Below are 16,396 nucleotides of genomic sequence, written 5' to 3'. Positions count from 1 at the left end.
TATTAGCATTTAAATGGAGCTTCCTCTCCTCCAGGTGGATGGCAACCACAGGTAGAGGAGGGGTAGTATTTTATTATGAGCTGGGCTTCAGGGAACCCGTGTCTCAGTTTGGGCAGGTTTGGTATACAATCCTTGCTGGATGGTAGAAAAAGAGACCTTATCATTGGAGGGAAGGTCTGTGAAGACAAAGTTTCAAAGCTAGAACTCCATGGTTGCTTTGAGTTCTATGTGCGTACAAAAGCAGTAAATTCTCATTCAGTACAAGATAGAGTTATTCACACAAACACACACACACACACACACACACACACACACACACAGTGTTACATGGACTAAAATGAGACAAGTAGCTTGAATGACATTTCTTTGAATGACATTTCTTGCCCTTTTTGGGATTTATGTCATCTCCTCCCATGACTCATAAGTATGGTCAAATATCAGTACAACCTGACTCAGGAAATGGTAGGTCAGCTTAAGCAAAAAGGAAATGATATATCTATAAGGTTTCCAACTTCAAGTATGGATATCGAACTACCCTTGGGTATTGTTAATGATTCCTGAGGAAAGCCAGACCAAGAGGAGTAGAATGAAAAGAGATATTTTGGTATGTTTTCACTGCAGTGAAACATCCCAATGACACAGGATTTAGCATCTTAGGAGATGGGGTATACTAGGTTATTGGCATGGCCTTTGAAAACTTGAGCAAAGGAAAGGCCTGCATATAGAGATGCCAGGATCACTGTACAAATGATGTATGCCATGAGAGCCTTAAAGTCTCAAAGAAGCATGCATGTAAGAAGGGCCCTATATGTATGTATGTGTATATATATATATATATATATATATATATATATGTAAGGCAGAAAACCCTATAACTGCCTGTATTCCCAAGAAGGTCCAGAAGCCAGTACCTTTATTAAAACAGTGAAACTGGAGGAAGATTTGTGCCACTCAAAAGTCTTGGGATAATGACAGACAGAAGATTATCGTAATAGGTGCAATAGTCTGTAAACAGTAGAGGCCAAGATATAGCATATACCCACTGAAAAGAGAGGACCAGCATGACTGTAACACAGAGGGCATTTATTTAATCTGCAATTATCAAGGCAGAACATTTATAGGAATGGTCCATATAATATTTGTTCTTTAGGAATAAGGTATATAGGCAGTGTCATAATATGCAGTTCCACACTGAAAATCTGTACGGTATATACTATTATACATATAAACTCTATGCTCCAGTATACTGCTCCTAGGCTATAAGCTGACACAGCACGTGACTACATAGAAACTGTGAAACAATAATAAGCACTTGTGCATTTAAACATATCTAAACATATAGCAACTGTAGTAAAAGTGACACAGGACTACTGGTCTCCAGTATAATCCTATTTAACACCTACTCTGCAAAAAGAGGGTGGACCGTGGAATATTGCAATAAATTAGTAATTAGATGTAATAGAGCATTTGACTACCATACATAAGACCTTAGGTACAATCCCCAATGCTGGAAAGAGAGAGAGGGAGACAGAGGCAGAGAGAGACAGAGAGACAGAGACAGGCAGACAGAGACAGAGACAGGAGAGAATAATGGAGGAATTGAAGAACGAAGGAAGGGAAAGATGTGCTCATGTGAACTGTACTATGCTAAGGAGGGAGGTAGGGAGAGAAGAATAAAAGAAACGAAGAAGGGAAGAAGACAGAAATTGAGAGGTGGAGGGAGGGAGGAGGAAAGGAGAGAGGGAGGAAATTACAATTAAGTTACTCAAACTAACTAAGCTGTAGCTTCAGTTAAGGCTGTTCTACCACATATGATTTATGAGAGATTAATCCATTCTTGTCCACCAACATGTCACCACTGAACATTGAATATTGTTTTCCTTTTTTATTCTTATCAGAAAGGAGACTGAGTTGCCATTCATAGGGACAAAAAGCAATGGACAACCAGGTACCAAAGTTAAATCAGGAACAGAGAAACCATCTAAACAACCCTATAATTCCTAAGGAAATAGAAGCAGTTATTAAAAGCCTCCCAATCAAAAAGAGCCCAGGACCAGATGGGTTCAGTGCAGACTTCTATCAGACGTTCATTAAAGACCTTATAACAATACTGTCCAAACTATTTCACAAAGTTGAAACAGAGCACTACAAAATTCCTTCTATGAAGCAACAATTACACTTATACCTAAACCACACAAAGACCCAACAAAGAAAGAGAACTTCAGACCAATTTCCCTTATGTATATCGACACAAAAATACTCAATAAAATTCTCAAAAACCGAATCCAAGAACATATCAAAATGATTATCCATCACGATCAAGTAGGCTTCATTCCAGGGATGCATGGATGGTTCAATATATGGAAATCCATTAACGTTATCCACTATATAAACAAACTCAAAGAAAAAAAACACATGATCACTTCATTAGATGCTGAGAAAACATTTGACAAAATTCAACACCCCTTCAGGATAGAAGTCCTGGAAAGATCAGGAATTCAAGGCCCATACCTAAATATAGTAAAAGCAATATACAGCAAAACAGTAGTTAACATTAAACTAAATTGAGAAACTTGAAGCAATCCCACTAAAACCAGGGACTAGACAAGGCTGCCCACTCTCTCCCTACTTATTCAATATAGTACTCAAAGTCCTAGTCAGAGCAATCAGACAATGAAAAGAGGTCAAAGAGATAAAATTTGGAAAGGAATAAGTAAAAATATCACTATTTGCAGATGATATGACCCCAAAAGTTTCACGATAGAACTAGTAAGCCTGATAAACAACTTCAGCAAAGTGGCAGGGTATAAAATTAACTCAAACAAATCAGTAGCCTTCCTCTACTCAAAGGATAAACAGGCTGGGAAAGAAAGTAGGGAAATGACACCCTTCACAATAGTCCCAGATAATATGAAATACCTTGGTGTGACTTTAACTAACCAAGTGAAAGATCTGTATGACAAAAACTTCAAGTCTCTGAAGAAATAAAGTGAAGAAGATATCAGAAGATGGAAAGATCTCCCATACTCATGGATTGGCAGGATTAATATAGTAAAAATGGCCATTTTGCCAAAAGCAATCTACAGATTCAATGCAATCCCCATCAAAATTTCAGCCCAATTCTTCATAGAGTTAGAAAGAGCAATTTGCAAATTCATTTGGAATAACAAAAAAAAAGCCCTCAGGATGGCTAAAATATATATTCAACAATAAAAGAACTTCTGGGGGAATCACCATCCCTGACCTCAAGCAGTATTATAGAGCAATAGTGATAAAAAAAACTGTATGGTATAGGCACAGAGACAGGCAGATAGATCAGTGGAATAGAATTGAAGACCCAGAAATGAACCCACACACCTATGGTCACTTGATCTTTCACAAAGGAGCTATATCCATCCAATGGAAGAAAGACAACATTTTCAACAAATGGTACTGGTTCAACTGGAGGTCAGCATGTAGAAGAATGCAAATTGATCCACTTTTATCACCCTGTACAAAGCTTAAGTTCAAGTGGTTCAAGGACGTCCTCATCAAATCAGATACACTCAAACTAATAGAAGAAAGAGTAAGGAAGAGTCTTAATCACATGGCACTGGGGAACAGTTCATGAACAAAACACCAATGTCTTATGCTTTAAGATCAAGAATCAACAAATAGGACCTCATAAAACTGCAAAGTTTCTGTAAGGCAAAGGACACTGTCTTTAGAATAAATGGCAACCAACAGATTGGGAAAAGATCCATTCCTACATCTGATAGAGGGCTAATATTCAAAATAGACAAAGAGCTCAAGAAATTAAACTCCAGAGAGCCAAATAACCCTATTAAAAATGGGGTTCAGATCTAAACAAAGAATTCACAGCTGAGGAATATCGAATGTCTGAGAAGCACCTAAAGAAATGTTCAACATCCTTAGTCATCAGGGAAATGCAAATCAAAAAAATCCTGAGATTCCACCTCACATCAGTCAGAATGACTAAGATAAAAACTCAGATGACAATGGATACTGGCGAGGATGTGGAGAAAGAGGAACACTCCTACACTGTTGGTGAGATTGCAAACTGGTACTACCACTGTGGAAATCAGTCTGGAGGTTCCTCAGATAATTGGACATTCCACTACCTGAGGATCCAGCTATACCTCTCCTGGACATATACCCAAAAGATGCTCCAACATATAACAAAGACACATGCTCCACTATGTTCATACAACCTTATTTATAATAGTCAGAAGCTGGGAAGAAACCAGATACCCTTCAAAATGTGGTACATCTATACAATGGATCAAAAACAATGATTTCATGAAATTCATAGGCAAATGGATTGAACTAGAAAATATCATCCTGAGTGAGGTAACCCAATCACAGAAAGACACACAAGATATGCACTCACTGATAAGTGGATATTAGCCCAAAAGATCGAATTACCTAAGACACAATACACAGACCACATGAAGCTCAAGAAAGATTACCAAAGTGTGGATTCTTCACTCCTTCTTAAAGAGGGGAACAAAAATATTCATAGGAGGGGATATGGAGGCAGAGTTTGGAGCAGAAACTGAAGGAATGGCCATTCAGAGCCTGCCCCACATGTGCCCCATATATATATAGCCACCAAGACTAGATAAGATGGATGAAGCTAAGAAGGGCATGCTGAAAGGAACCATATATAGATCTCTCCTGAGAGACACAGCCAGAGCATGTCAAATACAGAGGTGAATGCTAGCAGCAAACCTCTGAACTGAGAACGGGACCCCTGTTGGAGGATTAGAGAAACGATTGAAAAAGCTGAAGAGGCTTGCAACTCCGTAAGTACAACAATGCCAACCAACCAGAACTCCCAGGGACTAATCCACTACCAAAAGACTGTACATGGACTGACCCATGGCTCCAACTGCATATGTAGGAGAGGAAGGCCTGGTTGGATACCAATGGAAGGAGAAGCGCTTGGTCCTGCCAAGGTTGGACCCCCAGTGCAGGGGAATGTTGTAGGGCAGGACAATGATGTGTATGGGGAGGGGAACACCCTTATAGAAGAAGGGATGGGGAATGGGATAGGGGGTTTATTTCTGGGAAACCAGGAAAGGGAGTAACATCTGAAATGTAAATTAAAAAATCCAATAAAAAATAGAAAAAAAAAGAAGAAAGAAAGAGAGCAATGGACATTCACCCTCATTCCCTTAGGCTATGCTAATTCTCCTGTTGTCTGCCGCAATGCTATCAGAATAGCCTTGCATGACTTGGACACTGCAGAACATCACACTGGTTCACTATATTGAGAATGACATATTAACTGTACCAAATGAAACAAAATACAGAAGTAGCCAGAGCTTTCACAGATGTAGGGTATTTGAAGTTTTAAGATGAGCATCCTGAATTATCTTTTCTGAAGTAAAATATTAGTTATTAATTGTTTCTCCATACTGAAAATGAGGCATTATATTTGGTAGCTGTTTTAAACTTGAGAAGCTGCATAGATTTTAAGAGGGTATCAAAATGATCCATGGGTCAGATAATATAAAGAAATGTTAGTGTCATGTGCAGCCCAGAGTGAGAAAGTTTCAAGATTGCTGTTTTATGGAGCTACAGTGGCAGCAAAATGTACACCTTTAGGGCTCTGTATCGAAGCTGAGACAGCTGTATCATGGAATCCACTGCCACTTCGGTGTAGTGCTCTGCAGGAGACAGTGTGCACCACCATATTTGTCTTCAGTTCAACATCCCTTGACAACATTCCTGCTTGCATTAGTCATTGTAGAAACATTTACAACAGAGAACTCGGCAGGAGATATAAACCAGGGTAATGTTTTCAGAGTTAATTAGAGAGCTTTGACAACACACCCTGGGTTCCACCAGAATCACCAAATCCTAGTCAGGTGACTCCAGCAGTAACTCACCATAACACGGAAGTTATATGGCTGAGACAGGATCCAGCAGTTTGCAAGGTATCGGGAAACTGAGCAAATACAATGCCCCCACACCCCTTGCCATGTGACACTATTGCAATTGTTTTCCCTTATTTCACATCTTTCGATTAGCTCATGGAATGTTTTCTGTTTCCGGTTGACAAGGGAGGGAAAAAAAACCCTAAGATTTGTTTATGGATGAATCAACTCTGTATGTGGGTGTAAGCTAAAAATGAATTGTTAAATGCACCACTGAGTACCTCTGAAAGCCACTGTTGGAAGTATCCTCGAGACACTAATATTTAGACTTAAATGGCTGACTGGTTAGGGTTTTGCCATAACTAAAGTTGGAGATAAATGAACAGCTATGGAGAAGAGGCATGTATGTCATTGGACCTACAGGAATGAGCACAATCTATGGGAACTGTTATACTGTGGGTTTCCATCTTGTACTGAGGATCAAGCCAATAGAATGTAGGCATGAAATAATAGCTTTTCAGGGAGGCTAATATGGGATTGAGTACAAGGAGTACGAGGCCTTCCTTGGCTTCAAAGGGAATCCAAGACTACCCTGAGTAACTTAACAATAGTAAAGAAAACATTTTAATTTAAGTTTTAAAAAATCTAGAAGGAAGAAAGGGATGGGACTAGCTTGATTCGTGGTCAAGGCATTAAGTCTTGGGTGACTCTTCCAGAACCAATAATCAAAACACACAATTCAGAAACAAATGTATCCTGGAGTCAAGAGCACTAGCTTCATAGAGCCTAAAGTATGGAATATGAAGTTACTAACTGTCTGCAAATTGCCAAATTTCAGTTTTACTTCTCACCCTTATTATACTGAGGGAATACAGTTGTTTTACTCATCCTGACTGAATTTCCTTGTCACTGTGTTACCTGGGCTGTTCAAACAGGTTTTCTCCTCTGCTCTTTGGACCGCTCCTCTTGTGGTGTTTGTCCTGTGTTTGCAATAGAAACTCATTTGAGGGTTCCACAACTCTTGTCTGTAAAGAAACTTTGAAACATGCAGCCCTTAATGGGATGACTCCATCAAATCCTTCTTGGGGTTCAGGGAAACCAAAGCAAGAGAGGACAGAAAGAGAATATGGGCCAGAGGGGATGGATAACACCGAGAAAACAAGACCTTCTAAATTGACAATATCTGCACATATATGAACGCACAGAGACTGTGGCAGCATGCATTGGGCCTGCAGAGGTCTACACCAGATGAAGTCATACAGATGAAAGGAGAAGTGGACACATTTTCCCGTCCCCATCCCAGAAGCAATCTCCAACTGATCACCATGTGCAGCTGAAATTTTAGTTTTCTCCAACAGAGCTTCACTGGGCAAACAAACTGCTCTTGAGAACAGGCTGTATGCCCAGCAATAGATGATCAGCAGAAAATAGACCAGAGGGGACCTTTAGAGATTGCATGCCTTAAAATGTCATGTCAAGGCTTCCCTTTTTAAATCTTATTTTTAATTTTAGCTTTTATTTCATTTATATATTTTTCTTCTATTTTTTACTCTAAAAGTCATTTGTACACACACACACACACACACACACACACACACACAAATGACTTCCAATTTAGTGTTTTCATGAAATTCCTGAGTGTGCAAAGGAATGGTCTGTTTCTTGCTCCTTCTCTTCAGCTCTTTCCCTTCTGTTTGTTTGTTTTGTCCTATTCTGATATGTTCATTTCTGTTTTTATTTTATCTTTTTATTTTTTATTATTATCCTTAGAAGCCTGATTGTTTTCTAATGAGAGACAGAAAGGGAGTGGCTCAGGTGGATGGGAAGTGAAGAAGAACTGGGAGGAATAGAAGGATGAGAGATTGTAATAAAAATATATCATGTAAGAAAATAAATTATTTTCAGTGAAAGACAAAATAACAAATATGAGTAGTAGTTTGCTCTAAAGTAATTCATTAAATTGATTTTCTTAATTGAACATTGAACTGCCTGAGGATCCAGCTATACCTCTCTTGGGTATATACCCAAAAGATGCCCCAACATATAAAAAAGACACGTGCTCCACTATGTTCATCGCAGCCTTATTTATAATAGCCAGAAGCTGGAAAGAACCCAGATGCCCTTCAACAGAGGAATGGATACAGAAAATGTGGTACATCTACACAATGGAATATTACTCAGCTATCAAAAACAATGACTTTATGAAATTCATAGGCAAATGGTTGGAACTGGAAAATATCATCCTGAGTGAGGTAACCCAATCACAGAAAAACACACATGGTATGCACTCATTGATAAGTGGCTATTAGCCCAAATGCTTGAATTACCCTAGATGCCTAGAACAAATGAAACTCAAGGCAGATGATCAAAATGTGAATGCTTCACTCCTTCTTTAAAAGGAGAACAAGAATACCCTTGGCAGGGAAGAGAGAGGCAAAGATTAAAACAGAGACTGAAGGAACACCCATTCAGAGCCTGCCCCACATGTGGCCCATACATATACAGCCATCCAATTAGACAAGATGGATGAAGCAAAGAAGTGCAGGCCAACAGGAGCCGGATGTAGATCGCTCCCAAGAGACACAGCCAGAATACAGCAAACACAGAGGCGAATGCCAGCAGCAAACCACTGAACTCAGAATAGGACCCCCATTGAAGGAATCAGAGAAAGAAGTGGAAGAGCTTGAAGGAGCTCGAGACCCCTTATGACCAACAATGCCAAGCAACCAGAGCTTCCAGGGACTAAGCCACTACCTAAAGACTATACATGGACTGACCCTGGACTCTGACTTCATAGGTAGCAATGAATATCCTAGTAAGAGCACCAGTGGAAGGGGAAGCCCTGGGTCCTGCAAGACTGAACCCCCAGTGAACTAGATTGTTGGGGGGAGGGCGGCAACGGGGGGAGGGTTGGGAGGGGAACACCGATAAGAAAGGGGAGGGGGGAGGGGGATGTTTGCCTGGAAACCGGGAAAGGGAATAACACTCGAAATGTATATAAGAAATACTCAAGTTAATAAAAAAAAATTATTTTTCTTTCTGGAATGAAAGTTTTTGAGTGATCATCTGGATATTTATAGTGGTTTGCATGAGAGCATCTTCATTAGGCCAAAAGTTTTGAACACTTGTCCCCAGTTAGTTTCCAGTCTTGCTGGAGGAAGTATTGTCATTGCATTTGGCCTTGGGTGTTTAGAGTCTCCTCTCCACATCAGTTTGTTCTTTCTGCTTCTTGCTCCTGTTTGAAAATGACAGTTCTCAGCTTCCTGTTCCTGTCACCATGTCTACTACTTGTTGTGACGCCTCCTCACCATGATGTGGCTTATCCCTACAGACCTATAGTCTGAGGCTTTCATCCATTAAAAAAAACCCAAATAATATAATAAATAGATAGATAATAGATAGATAGATAGATAGATAGATAGATAGATAGATAGATAGTTGACAGATGACAGATTTAGATTGATAAATAAAATGGGATCCACTAAGTAGGATCCACTAACAGAAAGATATAACAAGGAAGTAAAAATGCTTTTGATTCATTTTTAAGTTTTTTTTCTGAATGCCCAAAGGGGCATTGAGTTGGTGCTGAGAATGGCTTAGTAGACCCAGCAGTAAGATTGGACTGCTGGAATCCTGGCAATTCTTCTGAGGAGTGACTGTACTCCTGCCATGATGCTAAATGAAAGGTGAAAGGGTTAAAGGTTAGGGAAGTTAAAAGAAGAATCTCTATGCTGTCCCTTCCAGGGGTCATGAATGCCCACCTTATCCCAGACTCCTCCTACCTCTCAGTTTACATCCAGCAAGAAGGGGTGATTAAATATTTGCTGCTATTTCTGGAAGGATAAACTGGTTGTGCACAGTACAAGCCTTCTCTCTAATCCCCTCACTGAATAGGGTTTCTTTGGAGTGTCCCATCCTGGCTGTGCAGAACTAAGACTTCTTCTTTATTTACATAGGATGTGGAAGGGAACTCAGATCCAACACCTCCTACTGCTGAGTGGCAATTTTATCTACATTTACATATAATGTATATAATAATTATGTGTGACATGTAATATGTCTAATAAATATACATATATTGGTTATATATAATAATAATGGCTTCAAAATAGTCATCAATTGCTAGCCCCTGCACTATATACACATGAATATTTTCTGTAACTCTCATAACAAGTCTGAAAAGTGGAATTATCACCACTTGGTTCATTTAAAGAAAGAAGGCAGCATGATAGAAGTCACCTTCTAAAACTGGACTTTGATGATGCATTAGTTACCTTTCCATTGCTGTGATGTAAGGCCTTAACAAAAGCAACTTAGGGGAAGGAAGAATTTATTTTGCCTAATAGTTCCAGAGACTCTAGAACTGTAACTACAGTTCATCATGGTAAGAAAGGCATGGCAGCATGATTGTGAGGCTGACCTGGGAGTCAGGGAGCAGAGCAACTATATTTCATCTGCACAGAGAGAAAGAACAGGAAATGGGGCCAGGCTAAAAATCCTGCCTCATAGCCTGTCTCATGACAGATCTCTGTTGGGGTTTGGTCTGGTGCTATGTTTATAAATACTAAGTTTGTAACCCCAAGATCTGCTTGCTGTCTAGATGAGAGAATTTTCATGTACACTGGCCTTTGTTGTGTAAACCTTGCTTGCCAATTTAAAGTTAAGTTAATAAAATGCAAGAACATGTGATTGGGCAGTAGAGAGAGAAAAGTGGGACTTGAGGATTGAGTGAAGGGTCTCAGGAAAAACCAAGGAGGAAGGAGAAAGGAGATGGAGTGAGGAGGAAATCAGTATGAGGTCAGATGGATCATGATGAGCCTATGGACATAAGTGGATCCTGAGGACAGGCTATTGGAATGAATCAGCCCAGGTGAGACTCAGACATCAAGTAATAAGGGACATACAGCTGGTATGTAAGTGAGAATAGCTCAGAACCTGCCTAACCTAGACTTAAGCTTGTCAATAAAATACCAGGTTTTTGTGTCTTTTATATGGGCTAGCTAGAATATATAATTCATTTACATATATCCTTCAGTAAGGCTTCTTCTCCTAAAGATTCCACATCCTTCTCAATGAGCACCATCAGTTGGGGCCCAAATGTTCAAACACGGGAGCCTATGAGGGACTTTCCCCATCCAAACCACAGGCTTTCTCCATAATAAATAAAACCAGTTTGTATCCCAGGCCTTTGGCCACCTAACCTAGCTCTCATCCAGAGGAGTTATATGTGAGTTAGTTTTTCATATTTATCTTTATTCCTCCTCTGGCATTGACTCTATATAACATACATTGACCCATCTTTATGACTTTAGCATCCTGGTAAGGAATTCAAAGTCAGTTTCTTATGCTTTGATTATTGCTGAAGCAATTATAGCACCAGGAGTCCTGCCCTCATGATCCTCAGTTCAGAAAAGTTGTCAGCAAACTGAATAGCAAGCCAATCTATACCACTGCCTATTTCTGTAAACACAGTTTTATTGAAACACAACATACTTGCTCATTTGCACACTGTTGTCTGTGGCTACTTTGACAAAACAGCAGCAGTGTTGAATAGTTATAACAGACCTTGAAACTCAACACTGAAAATATTTACTGCCTGGCACTTTATGACAAATACTAGCTGACAGCTGGTCCAGACATGGGATTGATGCCATATTCTCGGTATTCTGAAAGGTAAGTATAATTATTTGTCACACATGAGCCTAGGCTGTCTTCCATACCCAGTGAATTTTCATCAGCTTAATGGCAGTGATGCTAGCGGGAGCCTTACTGACTCGCTTCTAATCAAGTCCCCTAATCAAAATCCTTTACCAGCAATTCCAGCAGTCAACTATCAATATCCCAATAGACTCCTTTTCAAAGAATGCATGTAAAAGCTTTCATTTGCTTAAATTTAAAAGTAAATTTAGAGACAGTGATTGAATTTTCTTATACTTATAAAGAAGATAAATAAAGGAAAATTAACATGTTATAAATGAGTTAGTAACATGCGTTAGGTGACTGTGGAAGACAAACATTGTATCATTTTCAATTCCATTTCTCCCGATACCATTAATCCCAGCATAAGCTACTGATACTTGAGACACGGTGTGTTGGTTATTCTCTCACTGATATGAGCAAATATCCAACAGGAAACAACTTAAGTATGACGGGCCTGTTGTGGTTTATGGCTTATGAAGGGATAGAGTAAATCATGGCACAGAAGGCAGGATGGTAGGTACAATCCGGGGTTGGATGATCACATTGTATCTGCAGTCAGGAAGCTCAGACTGAATCAACAGTGGGACCATGCTACAAAACTCTAAATTCTGCCAAAGTCAACCACTTCTTCCAGTGAGCCTGCATGTCCTAAAGGTTATACAACTTTCCCAAACAGTGACACCAACTTGGGACCAAGTGTTCAAAAAATGCATAATGGGGCCACTTCACATTCAAACTCAAATATTCTGCCCCTGGACCAATAGGCTCAAAGACATCTTAGGATGCAAAATGCATTCATTCCAACTTCAAAGTTTCCATAATTTTTAGCAATCACAATATTGTTCAAAAATCAAGTGTCTTCTGAGAGTCCAAGCAATTCTGTCCTGGGTAGTTTCTATCAGTTTGACACAAGTTAGAGTCATTTGGGAAGAGAAAATCTCAATTGAGAAATTGCCCCCACAAAATTGACCTGTGGGCAAACCTATGGTATCTTATCTTGGGTGGGTAGAGTCTTGCCTTTAAGGCATCCTTCCTAGCCCCAGTGGAAAACACACCGGTTTCTTTTGAATGGTGCTAATCTCTGACAATTACAGCTGCTTTCTCAGCTGTGTTTTCTACAACTCTGAATTCATACCTTTGCCTACAGAGAGGCATATTTGAACATCTTTGTGCTCCCTCATTGCTTTCCTTTGCTCTAGACCAGAATGGCAGTCAACTATAACTTTCACACAGCCTGAATATTATCCTGTCTTGAAATGTCATCAGTCCTCCATCAAATTCATTAGGCCATTATTTTCTCTTACTTTTTTTATTTTTGAGTTTTTAATATAAACACAACATTTCTCCCTTCTTGTCCCTCCCTCCAAACCTTTCAGAATACCCTTTCCCACTCTCTTTCAAATTCATGGCTTCTTAACTGTTATTACAAGCATATATATTTATGTGTATGAAAATATATTCCTAAGTATAACCTGCTTAGTCTGTTACTGTTTTTTGCATGTATGTTTTCAGGGCTGACCATTTAGCACTCCATAACAAATTGGTGTAATCTTCCCACCAAAGGAGGGAAAGTCACCTCTCCTCCTCTAAGATTTCTTCAGTTGACTGTGTGAGGAGTTACAGAAATAAAGTCTCACCAATATGACTGCCCAAAAGTGAGCTGAATGAGAACAACACGCCAAAGCAGTCAGAGAAGAAGCCATGTGCCTCAACCCTGCATAAAGTGCATTACTCTGAGTGTAACCTCACTCAGCCTCTCAGAACACAGCCAGACTCTTTGCCAGAATTTAATAGGATTTAATGGCCTTATAGTCTGTCTATCTCTCATTTTCCTGTAGAGTCTGTTTCCCTCTGCAGCCTCATAAGATGAACCTTCACTGTCTGCCTTTCTCTAGGGATTCTGGTCCTCTGAAACCCTAACAGAATGACCCAAGAAGTTATACTTACAGTCTTCCAGGGCTTTGACAGCCCACATTTCTAAGTTTTCTACATTCATTCTGAAGATCAAATGGTCAGAGTTACCATAGCAACAGCTCCAATCTTGGTACTGGTTTTTTGTTCTAGCTACTTGTTCCCTTATGACCTGATAGTTAAAAAGAAACAATGTGAGGAAGGACGAGTTCATTTTGACTTAGAGTTCAAGAAAGGATGTCTTGCAATAATTTTCTTGTGCCCTGTGTAAAATTTGTCTTTGTATTACTCAAATGTTGACTTCTGTACCATTTGGTGGCCTATAGCAGGGCAGGAAACAAAAAGTGGGATGTCCACATAGAGATGGCAACTCTTAGGAAGAATTAGTAGAAGTAGTGGCAAAAGATGGCTGGGTTATTAAATTATACAAGCCAGTTGGAAACAAGCCTAAGCTATAAGGCCTAAGCATTCATAAATAAATATAAGTGTCTGTCATTATTGGAAGCTGGCAATAAAGATGCAGTGCATCCTAGAAGTACGGAGTAGTGGCAGAATCACGAGACACTTTGTCACTCTGCATTGCATCTGCAGTTAGAAAGCACATAATGCACATCTGCATCTAGGAAGCATGTGATGTGCAAGGAGAGACACTGAGCTGCAGAGCAGCAAGGCCCGACCCCAGCCACTGATGTTCCCCAAGCTGGGATATAACTTTTAAAGATCCCGCAGCCCCTGTAAATAGCACTCCAACCTGGGATTGAATGTTCTGACACATCAGTCTACACGGGATATTTCCCATTCAAACCACATGTGGGTTCTACTTTTCAAATGGCTTACTGACCAATGATCAAACGTAGAGAAACTAAACTTTATTGGCTACCTTTAAAAGAGGTTTTTTTTTTCTAAGCTAAGTGTCATATTGAATAACCAGCTCAATCCTTTCAATAGCCCACGTGGTATGAATTATATCTCTCTTTGTTAGTACAAACAGAACTATTGAACTTGGGGAGATAAGTAAGCATTCCCCAAACTAAGAGTCGAAATTGATACTTCTAAGAAAAAGGCAATACTACAGTTGTTAACTATATTTTATGTGATACATTTTATTCATTCTGTTATGTAAACTGATAATGTGATATATAGATTACCTCTCACCACAGCTAGACATCAGCTGGTGGTGGATGACCTTAGGGGGCTCTTGAGGAAGACTCTGGGAATAAAGGGAAACTGGATATTTTAGGAAATGGATCCTAGTTAACTGACATGGAATCATTTTAGTAATTAACAAGAGGTACAACATTTCACATTGCTGAAACATAGATCAGTAAGCTTTAATATTCTAAATCTTAATTTTTGTAGGAGCACAAACACAATTACTTACCTGAGTTGTGTGGCCAAGAAAACTATGGGGACACATATCCCCTCTAGTTTTCAATAAACAGCTAACACAGTGGCATCTGTGATGTGAACTCAGATGAGGGGCAGATGGAGCCTGGCAATTCTACAAATTTACAAGACTTCCTACACTGTCAGAGTGCTTTTCTACCACACACACACTTTTTGGTGAACACTTTCACACTGCCAGTTGTGACACCTGAAGTTTTGAGAATCTGATTCTTAGTAGATTAAACCCAGATCAAAGATTCCCTGCCTCAGCAGAGCTTGGCATTTAGTGAGGGTAAATACACACTATAAGAAGACACAAAACGTAATGACTTATTAAAATGATGTCATGCAATAATTGGTTTTCTCAGCCTCTCTCTATAATAAGTTATTTTAAAACTGGATTTTAAAGTAGCACATTATTATAATTTTAAATTACATAAATTAGTACATTTTTATTTTAAAAAAGCTCACCATTTTATATAAACAATTCATTATTGAAGAATACTTGAAATAAAAAGGATTGATGACTAAGTACATGTTAAAACATATATCTGAAGAGAAGTCATGGAACAATTTTATCCAGAGCTCTATGATTTTTATTTTCTTGGTAACCATTTCAACACAAGTTTGAAATAGGCCCTTTCACAAATACAGTAAAAGAGCCACTCTTAACAAAGTTCTCCTTCTTCTAATGCATGTAGGTGTATGCCACTGTGTGTTTGTATATATGTAGGTGCCCAGGGAGGCAGAGGTCAATGCCTGAGGTCATCCTCTGGACATTGTTCAATACCTCTAAGGTAAGAATATCTCATGTGCCTCACCATTTAGGCTAGGCTGACTGGCCAAATAATTCCAGAGATCCCCCTGTCTCTGCCTATCCCAGTGCTGAGATTATTAGGAGCATGGGCCACCCAAAGCATTGTATTTAAATTGAGTCCTGGGGATCTTATTCAAGTCCTGAAACTTGAGATATAGGCATTTTATGCACTGGGCCCTCACTCCAGCTCTCATAGCATGACTCTCCTGTTTTGATTCATAATGAAGTGTTTTCTACCAAAATAAATCCTGAGATTTGAAAGCTATGGTTATACTTTTAAAAGCTACGGGTATGCGCAGAGCAGAGCAACAAAAACGTTTAAAGATTATCCAATGGCGTGATGGAATACAATTCTGCTCTTCTGAACTAACAGTTATTAACACACGCTGAGCCAATTTTTAGTGACCCAATAGATCAAAGAGTGTGAGTTTGCTTTATGCTTGACAGTGTTGCAAATGCATCCCACTCTCTCTTCAGTGGGCTCTATGTAAGGAAGGCACACTTCTTCCCCCCTCAAGATGCAGATACTCTTGCCATGGTTTAAAAGGTTTCACCCTGCTACCCAAGGGAAGCAAGTTCTCCAGAAATCAACGGTCTGGTCTAGTCTACAGACATCGACTGCGGTTTTGACAACACAATTGTATTTGAAGTAATTACAAGATCAGATTTAGCATTGGTGTCAGTGTCTGAGGCTACTCAC

The 16,396-nt window shown here is 39.4% G+C and overlaps 1 protein-coding gene across 2 annotated transcripts in view; it reads right to left on the bottom strand.

Annotated features, from left to right (window-relative positions):
- The window catches only part of Pde4b (phosphodiesterase 4B), a 569,312-nt gene that overhangs the window by 433,871 nt on the left and 119,045 nt on the right, over positions 1 to 16,396 (bottom strand). The window lies entirely within an intron of this gene.

This window comes from Rattus norvegicus, chromosome 5, assembly GCF_036323735.1.
Source record: "Rattus norvegicus strain BN/NHsdMcwi chromosome 5, GRCr8, whole genome shotgun sequence".
NCBI lineage: Eukaryota > Metazoa > Chordata > Mammalia > Rodentia > Muridae > Rattus > Rattus norvegicus.
The sequence above is the reverse complement of the archived record's forward strand: the minus strand, read 5'-3'. Positions and strand labels throughout refer to the sequence as shown.